The sequence below is a fragment of the Pristiophorus japonicus genome, chromosome 1, assembly GCF_044704955.1.
Source record: "Pristiophorus japonicus isolate sPriJap1 chromosome 1, sPriJap1.hap1, whole genome shotgun sequence".
NCBI lineage: Eukaryota > Metazoa > Chordata > Chondrichthyes > Pristiophoridae > Pristiophorus > Pristiophorus japonicus.
This window is the reverse complement of record NC_091977.1, coordinates 152,815,571-152,826,983: the sequence shown is the minus strand read 5'-3', so window position 1 is coordinate 152,826,983 and position 11,413 is coordinate 152,815,571. Positions and strand designations below refer to the sequence as shown.

General features: G+C 46.5%; 1 pseudogene; it reads left to right on the top strand.

Moving 5' to 3' along the window:
* The first annotated feature begins 8,347 nt into the window (after window positions 1-8,347).
* On the top strand, window positions 8,348-8,446 carry LOC139279977 (U6 spliceosomal RNA; annotated as a pseudogene).
* Window positions 8,447-11,413: the final 2,967 nt, after the last annotated feature.

The window sequence follows — 11,413 nt, the reverse complement described above, 5'->3', positions numbered from 1 at the left end:
ATGTGCTCCTGCGTAAGGGTTGCAATTGGTTTTGGGGGGACTGTCAGGAACGGGCTTTCAATCGGCCGCAGAACCTGCTAAGTTCTAATAAGTTATTGACCCTGTACGACCCCTGTAAAAAATTGTTTTTGACATGCGATGCATCATTCTATGGGGTTGGGTGCGTGTTGCAGCAGAGTAATGATGAGGACCAACTCCAACCTGTGGCTTATGCCTCCAGGTTGCTCTCCCAAGCAGAAAGAGGATATGGGATGGTTGAAAAGGAAGCACTCGCATGTGTCTATGAGGTGAAAAAGATGCACCAGTACCTTTTTGGCAGAAGGTTCGAGTTAGAAACGGACCACAAGCCGTTAACATCCCTGTTGTCCGACAGCAAAGCTGTCAATGCCAATGCGTCAGCTCGCATACAGCGATGGGCTCTCACGCTGGCTGTGTATGACTATACCATACGGCACCGGCCAGGCACGGCAAATTGCGCTGACGCGCTCAGCAGGCTTCCACTGACCACCACTGAGGGGGCAGCGGAACAAAGCGCGAAGATGGTCATGGCTGTCGATGCCTTTGACAGTGCAGGCTCCCCCATCACAGCCCACCAGATCAAAACCTGGAGAAACAGCGATCTCCTCCTATCTCTGATTAAGAAATGTGTCCTGACTGGGGATTGGGCGCCCGCACACGGAGCATGCCCTGAAGAGGTCAGACCGTTTCACAGACGGATGGATGAACTCTCCATCCAAGCCGACTGCCTACTATGGGGCAGCCGGGTAGTCATGCCCAAGAGGGGTAGGGAAGCATTCATCAGGGAACTCCACAGTGAGCACCCAGGCATCGTGCTTATGAAGGCCATTGCCCGGTCACATGTATGGTGGCCGGGAATTAAAGCAGACCTGGAACACTGTGTTCGCAGGTGCACGACATGTGCCCAGCTGGGCAATGCCCCGAGGGAGGCCCCACTCAGCCCGAGGCCCTGGCCCACCAAGTCATGGTCACGTATTCACGTAGACTACGCGGGCCCGTTCATGGGAAAAATGTTCCTCATTGTTGTTGATGCGTACTCGAAATGGATCGAATGCATCATATTGAATTCGTGCACCACATCCACCACTGTGGAGAGTCTGCGTGCGGTCTTTGCGACCCACGGCTTGCCGGACATCCTAATTAGCGACAATGGCCCGTGTTTCACTAGCTATGAATTCCTGAATTCATGTCGGGTAATGGCATCAAATATGTTAGGACAGCGCCGTTCAAGCTGGCTTCCAATGGCCAGGCGGAATGTGCAGTCCAAATCATAAAGCAAGGCATGCTCCGGATTCAAGGACCCTCCCTTCAATACCGTCTATCGCGCCTCCTGCTGGCCTACAGGCCCCGACCGCACTCGCTCACGGGAGTCCCGCCAGCGGAACTACTCATGAAACATACACTAAAAACTCAGCTGTCCCTCATTCATCCAGTCTTGTCAAACATTGTTGAGGGCAAGAGCCAGTCCCAAAATGAGTGCCACAACCGTAACTCAAAGAGGAGATGGATAGAAATCGATGACCCTGTATTTATTCTTAATCACGCTGTGGGGCCCAAGTGACTCGAGGGTACTGTAATTGGTAGAGAGGGGAATAGGGTCATCGTGGTCAGACTCAACAATGGGCAGATATGCTGCAAGCATCTGGACCAAGTAAAAAAAAGTTTCAGCATGGACACTGAGGAACCTGAGGAAGATCATGAGATGCTGCGCACACAACCGTCAGTGAACGAGCAACAAGAACCGTCAGCAGCATGCACAGTCCCTGCGGCCAGCCCGGACAAGCCGGAATCACCACAAGTGACAAAGATGCATGCCAAGGCTCAACATCCAGAGCCCCAACTGCGGCACTCCACGAGAGAGCGTCGACCGCCTGAAAGACTCAATCTTTGACCCAAAGACGTTGGGGGTGGGGTGATGTCATGTTTGTAACCTTCACATAACTGTAACCTTTATGCAACAACACTGTACACTGTATACACCTGAGAAATGCACACCTTGACCACAAGGGGTGAACTTGTGGGAGATACTCCTCACCTGGTCAGCCAGGTATATAAAGGGAGGTCCCACGCAGGGTCAGCACTCCTTGGTCCTGTGAATAAAGGTACAGGTCACAGAGTGACCTTGTCTCCAGTATGTGCCTCGTGTTGATTTGCTGTAGTGTGTAAGGACACAACATAGGGAACATAGGACAGCTCATGGGGATGAGTGGGGAGAGCATCCAGCTAACGAGATCGCTCCTGGAAACCTTGGGTGGGGTGAGGGTAGAATTAGCGGGACTGGTACTTGAAGTAGCAACACTGGCTGGAGGAATGGGTGAGGTGAGGGGAGAAATTGCAGGACTGTTATTAGAGATAGCAACACTGTTGGGACAGATAAGGGAAGGGATGTCAGAGGTAGTAACAGCAATAAGGGGCACACCCAGGCTGTCATTGCTGCCACAAATATTCTAACCCCCAAACCAAAGTCAGAGGTTGATCCACAGGCTAAAGAAGAGTCTGAAGAGGAACCCAAGCCTTCCACAATAACGTCTGCTAGGCCTGTCCCTGTTGGAACCCACCAACAACCTGAAAAAAACCTTGGGGTCGGGGGGGCAAGGAAGCAGAAGTCTGCAACAACAGGCACGGTTCGGGGTAGAGGCAACAACAGGGGCAGTAGTGGCACACAGCACTAGGGGGAGGAGAGATGGCTTGTTTGTTTGTTTCTTTATTTCTTCATTGCAAAGGTTAATGCAAAATTTATTAAAGTTATTAATGTTATTAAAGTTAAGCTAAGTTAAGTACAACTATACTGTACAAATGTTTACTAAACATATTTATTTTTTACATTTAACCAGACTCCTGTATATTATTTTTTGAATCCAGCACTAGAAAATCTTTCCAGGTTATGTCACGGATCTGTCAGGCCAAATGGCCTCCTTCTGTGTTGTAACCATTGATTCTATAACTGGGTAAAGTTCAGGATACTATTTCATTAACTTAATCAACTTCAGTTATCTTTACAAGACACTTTTTATACATCAAAGGAATAAAAAAGGTAATTATGAAGCAATGTAGCCTTAGCGAGAGAAATAAGAACAAAAGGGAACAAATATGGTGTTTTGTGCAACATGTTTTAAAAACTGAGAATTAACATTTTGTTCAGAGCCAAATTTGCAACATAAAACCACACATACATTTAGCAATAATCATGCTCCTTTCCAATGCTGACCTGAACGTCCATTCTGTGATTGTGTGCTGGAGATGAAAGAGAAACACCCTGGATTGGCAGAAGAACTCTTGATGATATTTCCTAAAAGAAAGACAGGTGCCATTCCCGTGCCCCCTTTACAGAGAATTACCATAATCTCTAAGATCACATCTGAAGCAATCAACCGCCCTCAGCCACTGCGAAATATTGGGATAACAACACCCTGCTAATAAAACTCATAAAACAGCACAAAGTCCAGCATCCGATGGTAACCTTAAACACCCACTCCCCACCCCCACCACTTGAGCAGAGAGTCAAATGAAATAACACCAATTCGCAGGCAACTGTCCCAATCTCCCACTGCTAAAAAGAACATAACCCAATCCTATATCCCAAACCACCTTTCGCCCACTGCACAGAATTTCCAGGAGAAAAATGTACTCACTGTATAACAAGCATGTTAATGGCATCCAGCTTTGCTATGGCGTGCAGAAGGTCGTTTAATGTTTAAAAAGCCCCTTTCATGAATGGAATCAATGGCAGGCTTTTGGGAGCGGTGAAGGCCTTCATATAAAAACTTTAATAAAGGCATTAAAAGATATAAAAGCTAATCTAGTGAATAAATGTGTTAACTTTATTATAAATTATGTAGTTTGAAAAAAAATAAGTTTAAATCTCGCAGAGACAAGTTTTTTTTAATTGTATGCCTCTTCAGCTGCTCTGCTGTTACAGGGGTTCAAGGATTGCATTTTCCTCTCTTCTTCCATCCCCACCTAGCCCCGGCGCAAGCAGGAAACCTGCCAAAAATATTTAAATTAGCACCGCCTTCGCATGAGAATACTGTGCCCACTGAGCGAAAAAATTAAAATGAGATGTAACCCCCAATGGACGTGCCCGGGATTGCAGCGAGCCGAGAGCAGGGAGGACCTTTGGCCCAGGATTGCAGTGGGCCAGTGTCGATTTCCTTGTTAAGGTAGGGTTTTTTACAACGGTACCTAAGGTCGTTTTGAAAAAAATCGTTGTTGGGGAAACTGGTATAAATGGCCAGAAACGGCGCTGAATCCCTTTTCAACACAGACCAGTGCCAAAATATCTGGCGCCAAAGAATCTGTGGTTGACATTCGGCGCCGGCATCAAAACTTTGGGGAAAATTTCAACTTATCAATTAGGGCAAAAAAATCGCTGGGCGGCAAAAAAACGGCGCCCAACGATGGCGAAAATTGCCCCTTATAAGTGGTTGTTAATGTTGGGGGAGGGAAAAAAATCATAGTTTTGTTCTTTAGAGCAAATGCAAAATTTGTATTTTTAGAGAATGCAGAAGCATCATTTTGAGAGTTAACCCAGGCTCCAGCTGAAGAGTCAAAGTGCAGCTTTCTTCCACTGAGTACAATCTTTAAATTCTGCTTTCATTTGTTAAACAGGGAGTGACTGAAAATAACATTTCTAAATATACCGAGGACTTAACTTTCTTCATGGTTTTAGCCTGACAATAATATGCATAACCTGGAATATGATGAAGAATAAAGGCAAATGATCCTCTTCCTGAGGCAGCCAGGTATGAAGGGATTATTTCAAACCGGATTAGAAATCTGAGACCACCCACTAACAGGTGCTTTAAGGTGCTATGATGTGCAGAATCTTTTTTCTTTTTTTATAAGAATGTAACACAATATTGCTGAATATTTATATATTATTAATATATTAAATATTGTAAAGCATTGTGTTGAAGCATCAGACACTGTTTAAGTGATAACTGTGCCAACCATTATAATTGCATTAATCACCTGAAATTATAAATAAATCACTGTGTATAGAACACCTCCTCTGTAGTTACTGCATAACATCCCTATTAAGAGAAACAATGAAATTAATTTCAATTAAGTTGCATATCTATTATAGGAAAATCTTATTTACTAATAAATGGCTGTGACCAGAAGACCTTTCCTAGGTAAACAGAAGAGTTTAATTCAGTTCTTGAACTTAGATAATTTTACTGAAAAGTGTTGTTACAAGCAGTTCTTATTAACTGACCCTTCAGTGCGGGTGCTTCTTTCACAAAATTATCTCCAGAGGGAATGTCACAGTATACCAATATTGATGCCACAATAATCATGGCAAATATTTCTTAAATCAATATGTGTGAAACTGGAGTGTATGAAACACAAAAGGATAGTATGCAGGTACAGCAAGTGATCAGGAAGGCCAATGGAATCTTGGCCTTTATTGCAAAGGGGATGGAGTATAAAGGCAGGGAAGTCTTGCTACAGTTATACAGGGTATTGGTGAGGCCACACCTGGAATACTGCGTGCAGTTTTGGTTTCCATATTTAAGAAAGGCTATACTTGCTCTGGAGGCAGTTCAGAGAAGGTTCACTAGGTTGATTCCGGAGATGAGGGGGTTGACTTATGAGGAAAGGTTGAGTAGGTTGGGCCTCTACTCATTGGAATTCAGAAGAATGAGAGGTGATCTTATCGAAATATATAAGATTATGAGGGGGCTTGACAAGGTGGATGCAGAGAGGATGTTTCCACTGGTGGGGGAAACTAGAACTAGAGGGCATGATCTTTGGATAAGGGGCCGCCCATTTAAAACAGACTTGAGGAAAAATTTATTCTCTCAGAGGGTTGTGAATCTGTGGAATTCACTGCCTCAGAGAGCTGTGGAAGCTGGGACATTAAATAAATTTAAGACAGAAATAGATAGTTTCTTAAACGATAAGGGGATAAGGGGTTATGGGGAGCGGGCAGGGAAGTGGAGCTGAGTCCATGATCAGATCAACCATGATCTTATTGAATGGCGGAGCAGGCACGAGGGGCCTTATGGCTTACTCCTGCTCCTATTTCTTATGTTCTTATGTTCTAAGTTTACCTTCTGAAACGTAAAATGAGATTTTGCCTTAAATTTACTGAGAAGTACTAGTTACTGTAATGAAAAGTTGTGAATTTTATTCATTTTCTTTTTCTTGTACAATGCTGTGCTTATCTGTGAAAATTCCAAATGCTGTAGGGCCTGAGGGTACATTGCATCTGTAATATAGGATCTACTGTAATGCCAGGCTATTTATCGGTCAGCAATGAATAACAAGAAAATACACATTACTGTATAGCTGAAAAACAGGATATCAGATGCTAATAATTTGTTTGGGTGGCTATGATGACTGAAAACCATGCAACTTACTGCAGTTTTTATCTCCTGGCATTTGAATCATTGTCATATATTTCTGCCAGTGTTTTAAAAATTTTTTTGCAGCTTAAACTACAAATTATGGCTCAAATTTCTGCGATGCTCAGCAGTGCATTCCTGGTGTAAGTCCATCCATAATGCAACAGAGGCAGCAGAAAATTGGCTAGGACTTATATATGGTGGGTGCCTGCCTACAATGCCAATTTTCATTGGGCCTGTTCAGAGCAGACCCACCATCTGCTCCTAAACGTGGCCCATGACGTGGGAGGGGCTAGACTAACTGGTAGGAACTCCTTGGCATTGGCTTTTACCGAATACCCTATATGCCAGGAAGAACCCTGCATATGGTCACTGAGTGGCAGATATGGGTCCCACCTGCTAGGCCTGGGTCTTGGCTTGTCCCTCATAAAAAATGCCTGCTCCGCTTGTAACATTGGCCTCATTGTGCTCCGCCCTTAAATTTATATGTCGGTGGCGCAGCTTTCTAAGCAAGCGACTTGCCAGCACCCCCATTCCTGTCCCGCCTTCTGGAGGGTGCCCAGGATGCACCCAGAATGACAAGGGCTCCTGTCAGTCATATATTGATGATGTTACCTCCTTCAACTCTGAATACTTCAGGGGTTTGGGAGCAGAGGTTTCCAGTGGCTGCTCTGTCGCACTTACTCTTGTGAAGCGGTTCCATGTATTTTTAGAGCCTATGGCCTAGAAATTGGATATGGTCTGAAAATGGGCGGTGTCTTGGCTCAGTGCTATTTAGTTGTGCCAGTTCAATGTGGTCCAAGCAGCATGCAAAATTGGCGCTGACTGCTAATTTACATGATTGTAGTGCTGATCTGAGCTCTAAAGGCTCTGCTGATTGGCTTACCATTCAACACGTGGGCTAATATCGGGTGCAGTCCAATGGCCAGTAATGTTTGACCTAGACTTTCTCCACTACTTAAAAGGGAGGTGCTTTGATGCAACAGTACCTCATTGTCATTGCAGTTAGAACTGTAATTGGAATCATAGTTACAGTTTGAACACATGACTGAACACCAGCAAAGAGAACGAGCCAGAAGGTTCTCTGATGCGGCTCTGGAGGCATTGGCATTGGTACTGGCCGTGGAGAGAAGGCGGGCTGTCCTGTTTCTGCAGGGTGGCAGGAAGCCATCAGCCCATACATTGAGAAGGATGTGGCAAGAGATAGCTGGGTACGTTAGGCCAGCAGTGTGGTCCAGAGAACATGGATGTAATGCCGCAAGAAGTTTAATGACCTCACACGGGAAGGTAAAGGTGAGTAAAGGCTTTAGCAAGTGCCCAATCCCATCATCTGCACCACAAAACCTCACACACTGCTCAATGCACCATACCTCATCACTCGCCTATCAACAATCTCGATCTTTCACCACTCATACCTCACAATCATAGCTTCACTTCACCCTCAAGAGCTTAACACTGCTACAAAACTCATACCCACATCTCACACCTTGCACACAATGACAGCTATTCAACTATGGCAGGCACATCACTTAAACACATTGCACCACATTCCCTGACACACTTCCCTTTCTCTTGCAGTTCAAAGTGGCTCACAGTCGCGCAAGCGGCGGCAGATGAGAGGTGGCCAAGCCACAATACAGGTCTTGAGCCAACTAGAGAAGTTGGTGCTCGACATCGCTGGAGGTGAAGGTACTGAGGCCGTGGCAACGGGCGAAGTTCAAGCCCTTGGGAACAATAACAGTACGGTCATTCCTAATCCTTCGTCTCACATCCCACTTCCCCATAACCCACAATCTCTTCTCACTTGCAAGCTGCTCATGCTGTATGCATGGATATCTTGCATTCCCCCCTCCCCTCATCATAACCTGACTTGTGCCATTCTGCTTTCAGATGACCAAGATCTGCCTGTCCCCATAGTAATGGAGGAGAGTGAAAGATAAAAAGAAGTCATACCATCACTGCATCTGACACTCGCTGACACCAGCTCAGAACTGGCACTGCGCGGAATTGGAAAGATACAGAAAAGATTAGCATGGCCCCTGCGCAAGGATGACCTGCAAATTCGTGAAGCATTTTTTGGGGATCAAGGGGTATGGAGAGAAAGCAGGAAAGGGGTACTGAGGGAATGATCAGCCATGATCTTATTGAATGGTGGTGCAGGCTCGAAGGGCCGAATGGCGTACTCCTGCACCTATTTTCTATGTTTCTATGTTAGAGGGTAGTAAAGATGTGGGATCTGCACAGGGTGAGGCACTGGGCACGAGTGGGCTGTAGCAAGACATGGGGAAAGGGTAGCTCAGGGGCCAGCTTCCCAGAGAGCAAGTTGGCGTGCATGTTCTGCTGCACACGACTCAGATGATGACCTTGATGGAGCAGCCTTCAGAAGAAGAGTGATGGGCATGCACCCTGAAATCCAATGGTAAGCTTGCCAGAGAGACTCTTGGCAATGTCAAGGAGCATGGAGGCCATGATTTCCAGGCTGGAGGTGGCCAACTCCAGGAGAGACCTTGTGGACCCAGCCATGATGCTGGGTGCAATGCGTGATGTCACGGCTTCCATTGCAGCACAGGCAGAAGCGATCCAATGTCTCATTGCTGCAGCAGAATCACAGACAGCTCTCCTGCAGGCTCAGCTTGCTGCTACCCAAGCTCAGACTGCTGCCAGCATCGTTGGGTTTACCAGTGTGGAAAGGAGCTTGCAGAGTGTCACAGCAGGCCAGCAACCTGTCCTACAACAGATTGCTAGGAATGCTGAGGCGCTGCCCCGGGGGAGTGGCAGTGGGTCTGTGAAGCAGGACCCTGCTGTCCTCTCTCAGGATGACAGCATTCCTATTCCCACAACTGCCACTCTGCCATTGCCCTTACCGCTGTCTGACAGCCAGCCAGTCCAGACTGCTGCCACCCCTGCCAAGGTGGTGCAGTCTACGCCGGGCCTTCTGGTACGTAGGAACACCAGAGAAGGAAAGGGCATGCAAATGACAGGTACTCAGGGATTGCACAAGGGTGATTAGTTCATATTGTAATATAAATTGAATAGTTATAAATTCATTAGTTTTATTTGGAATGTTTGTTTTGTGATGACTCTCATTTCAGCTTTATGCCCAAGAGGATGCTGTGATATTCCATGACAGAGGGATGGTATGATGGGGATGTGGTTGATGGGGATGTGGTGAGCAACAGGGATCTAGGGTTTCCTTCACTGAAATCGGAGTCCGATGAGGCGTTCACGGACAACTCGTGTGGAAGGGGGATTTGTCGCCTGCCACCTGTCTCCCCCTTCAACCTCCTCCTTTTCCTCCTCCTCCGCTCCCTTGTCCTCTTCCTGAGGTGGTCCCGTAATCCCTGCTGGTAATGGCTGCGCCCTCATGGTGGCCAAGCTGTAAAACATGCAGCAGACCACCACAAAATGGGACACGTGTTTCACCGAGTACTGAAAGGCTTCTCCCAAGTGGTCAAGGCAGCGGAACCACTGCTTCAGTAGCCCGATGGTTTGCTTGATGATATTCCTGGTGACAGCGTAGCTCTCATTATATAAGTGCTGGGCACGAGTGTTGGAGTTGTGGAGAGGAGTCATCAGCCAGATGCAAAGTGGATAGCCTTTGTCTCTGAGCAGCCACCCTCGGGTTTGAAGTGGTGACTGGAAGAATGCTGGCACAGAGGATTGACGCAGGATGAAGGCATCATGACTGTCGCCAGGATAGCGGGCATTGACTATCAGGATGTGCTGGGTGTGGTCACACAACAAAGGCACATTAAGCGAATGGTAGCCTTTGCAGTTACAGAAGATCTCAGGATTGTTATGCAGTGTCTGCAAATCCATGTGTGTGCATTTGATAGTGACCTGCTTCATGGGGAATCCCGTTATCCTGACAAAGCCACATGGACACTCTTCCTGCTTCTCTCTGCTCAGAGAGAAGAAAATGTAGATCCTTCTTCTGGTTTACAGAGCCTCTGTGACCTCCTGAATGCAGCAATGGACGGTGAACTGGGAGATGTTAGCTGTGTCTCCTGCTGCAGACTGAAGGATCTGCTGGTGAAGAAATTGACCCGGTGACCTTGAGGGCCACTAGGAGAGCCATGGTCACCCTGCTCTCAAGCTGCAGGTCTGGTTGCAGGAGGTGGCAGAGTTCTGTGACCACATCCTTGTTGAAGCGGAGCATCCTAATACAATGCTCCTGGCTTAAGTGGATATAAGAGAAGTGCTGTCTGAAAACCCTTGGTGGGAAGGCCTCCTATTGAGAGCCCTCCTGGTCCTCCTCCTCCTCCCTCTGCGAGCATCTTCTCCTCTTCTTCACTACGTCTGCTCCCTCTCCTGAAGATACTCGAGCGTGAGGGGGATTGCAAGTAGAGCCCCCATGATTGTGAGCAAGTGTTGTAAGCAGAAGCCTTTAAATAAGAATGAAGGCGTTCTCCACTTGCACCAACACTCCTTGTCACCTTAGGAACTTGAAAGAAGTTTTGAAAGCTACTGGAGTTGCACAAATTCCACACCATCAGTCAAATTGAACAAACATGCCAGCTGCAAGTTGTTGCTGATGATCCCTTTAAGTAATGCTGCTGGAGATTCCTTCCTGCTTGTGAACGTTTGGTCAGCTGATCATAATTAACACAGACCAATAAGTTGAGTGGCACACTCCAAAATATCAGATCAGGCATCAGGTGAGTGTTGTACACTCACTGACGTCATGATCTATAATATCTGCATATCCCTAGCGCAGCTGCCAAAACGGGCCTTAATAGCCGGTGCTAACACTGCCACTTTCTATGACCAGGGACTAGACTTTCCACTTTTTTTGGCCACTTAATGTACATTTTAATACTGAGATGAGGTATAATGCCCAGATATCGCCCTATTAGGCACAAAATGGAAACTAACGCCCATGTATTGATTACTTATTGCCCAGCGTAACATTCGACATGTACTTAATGGCGAGAAATAATAATACCACCCGCCCACTTTCTTTTGACGTAAAGATCAGAATTACCAAAACGAATGCCCAAAATATCGGCGAGCGCTACTTTCTGCACCTCGCTCACATATCGCTG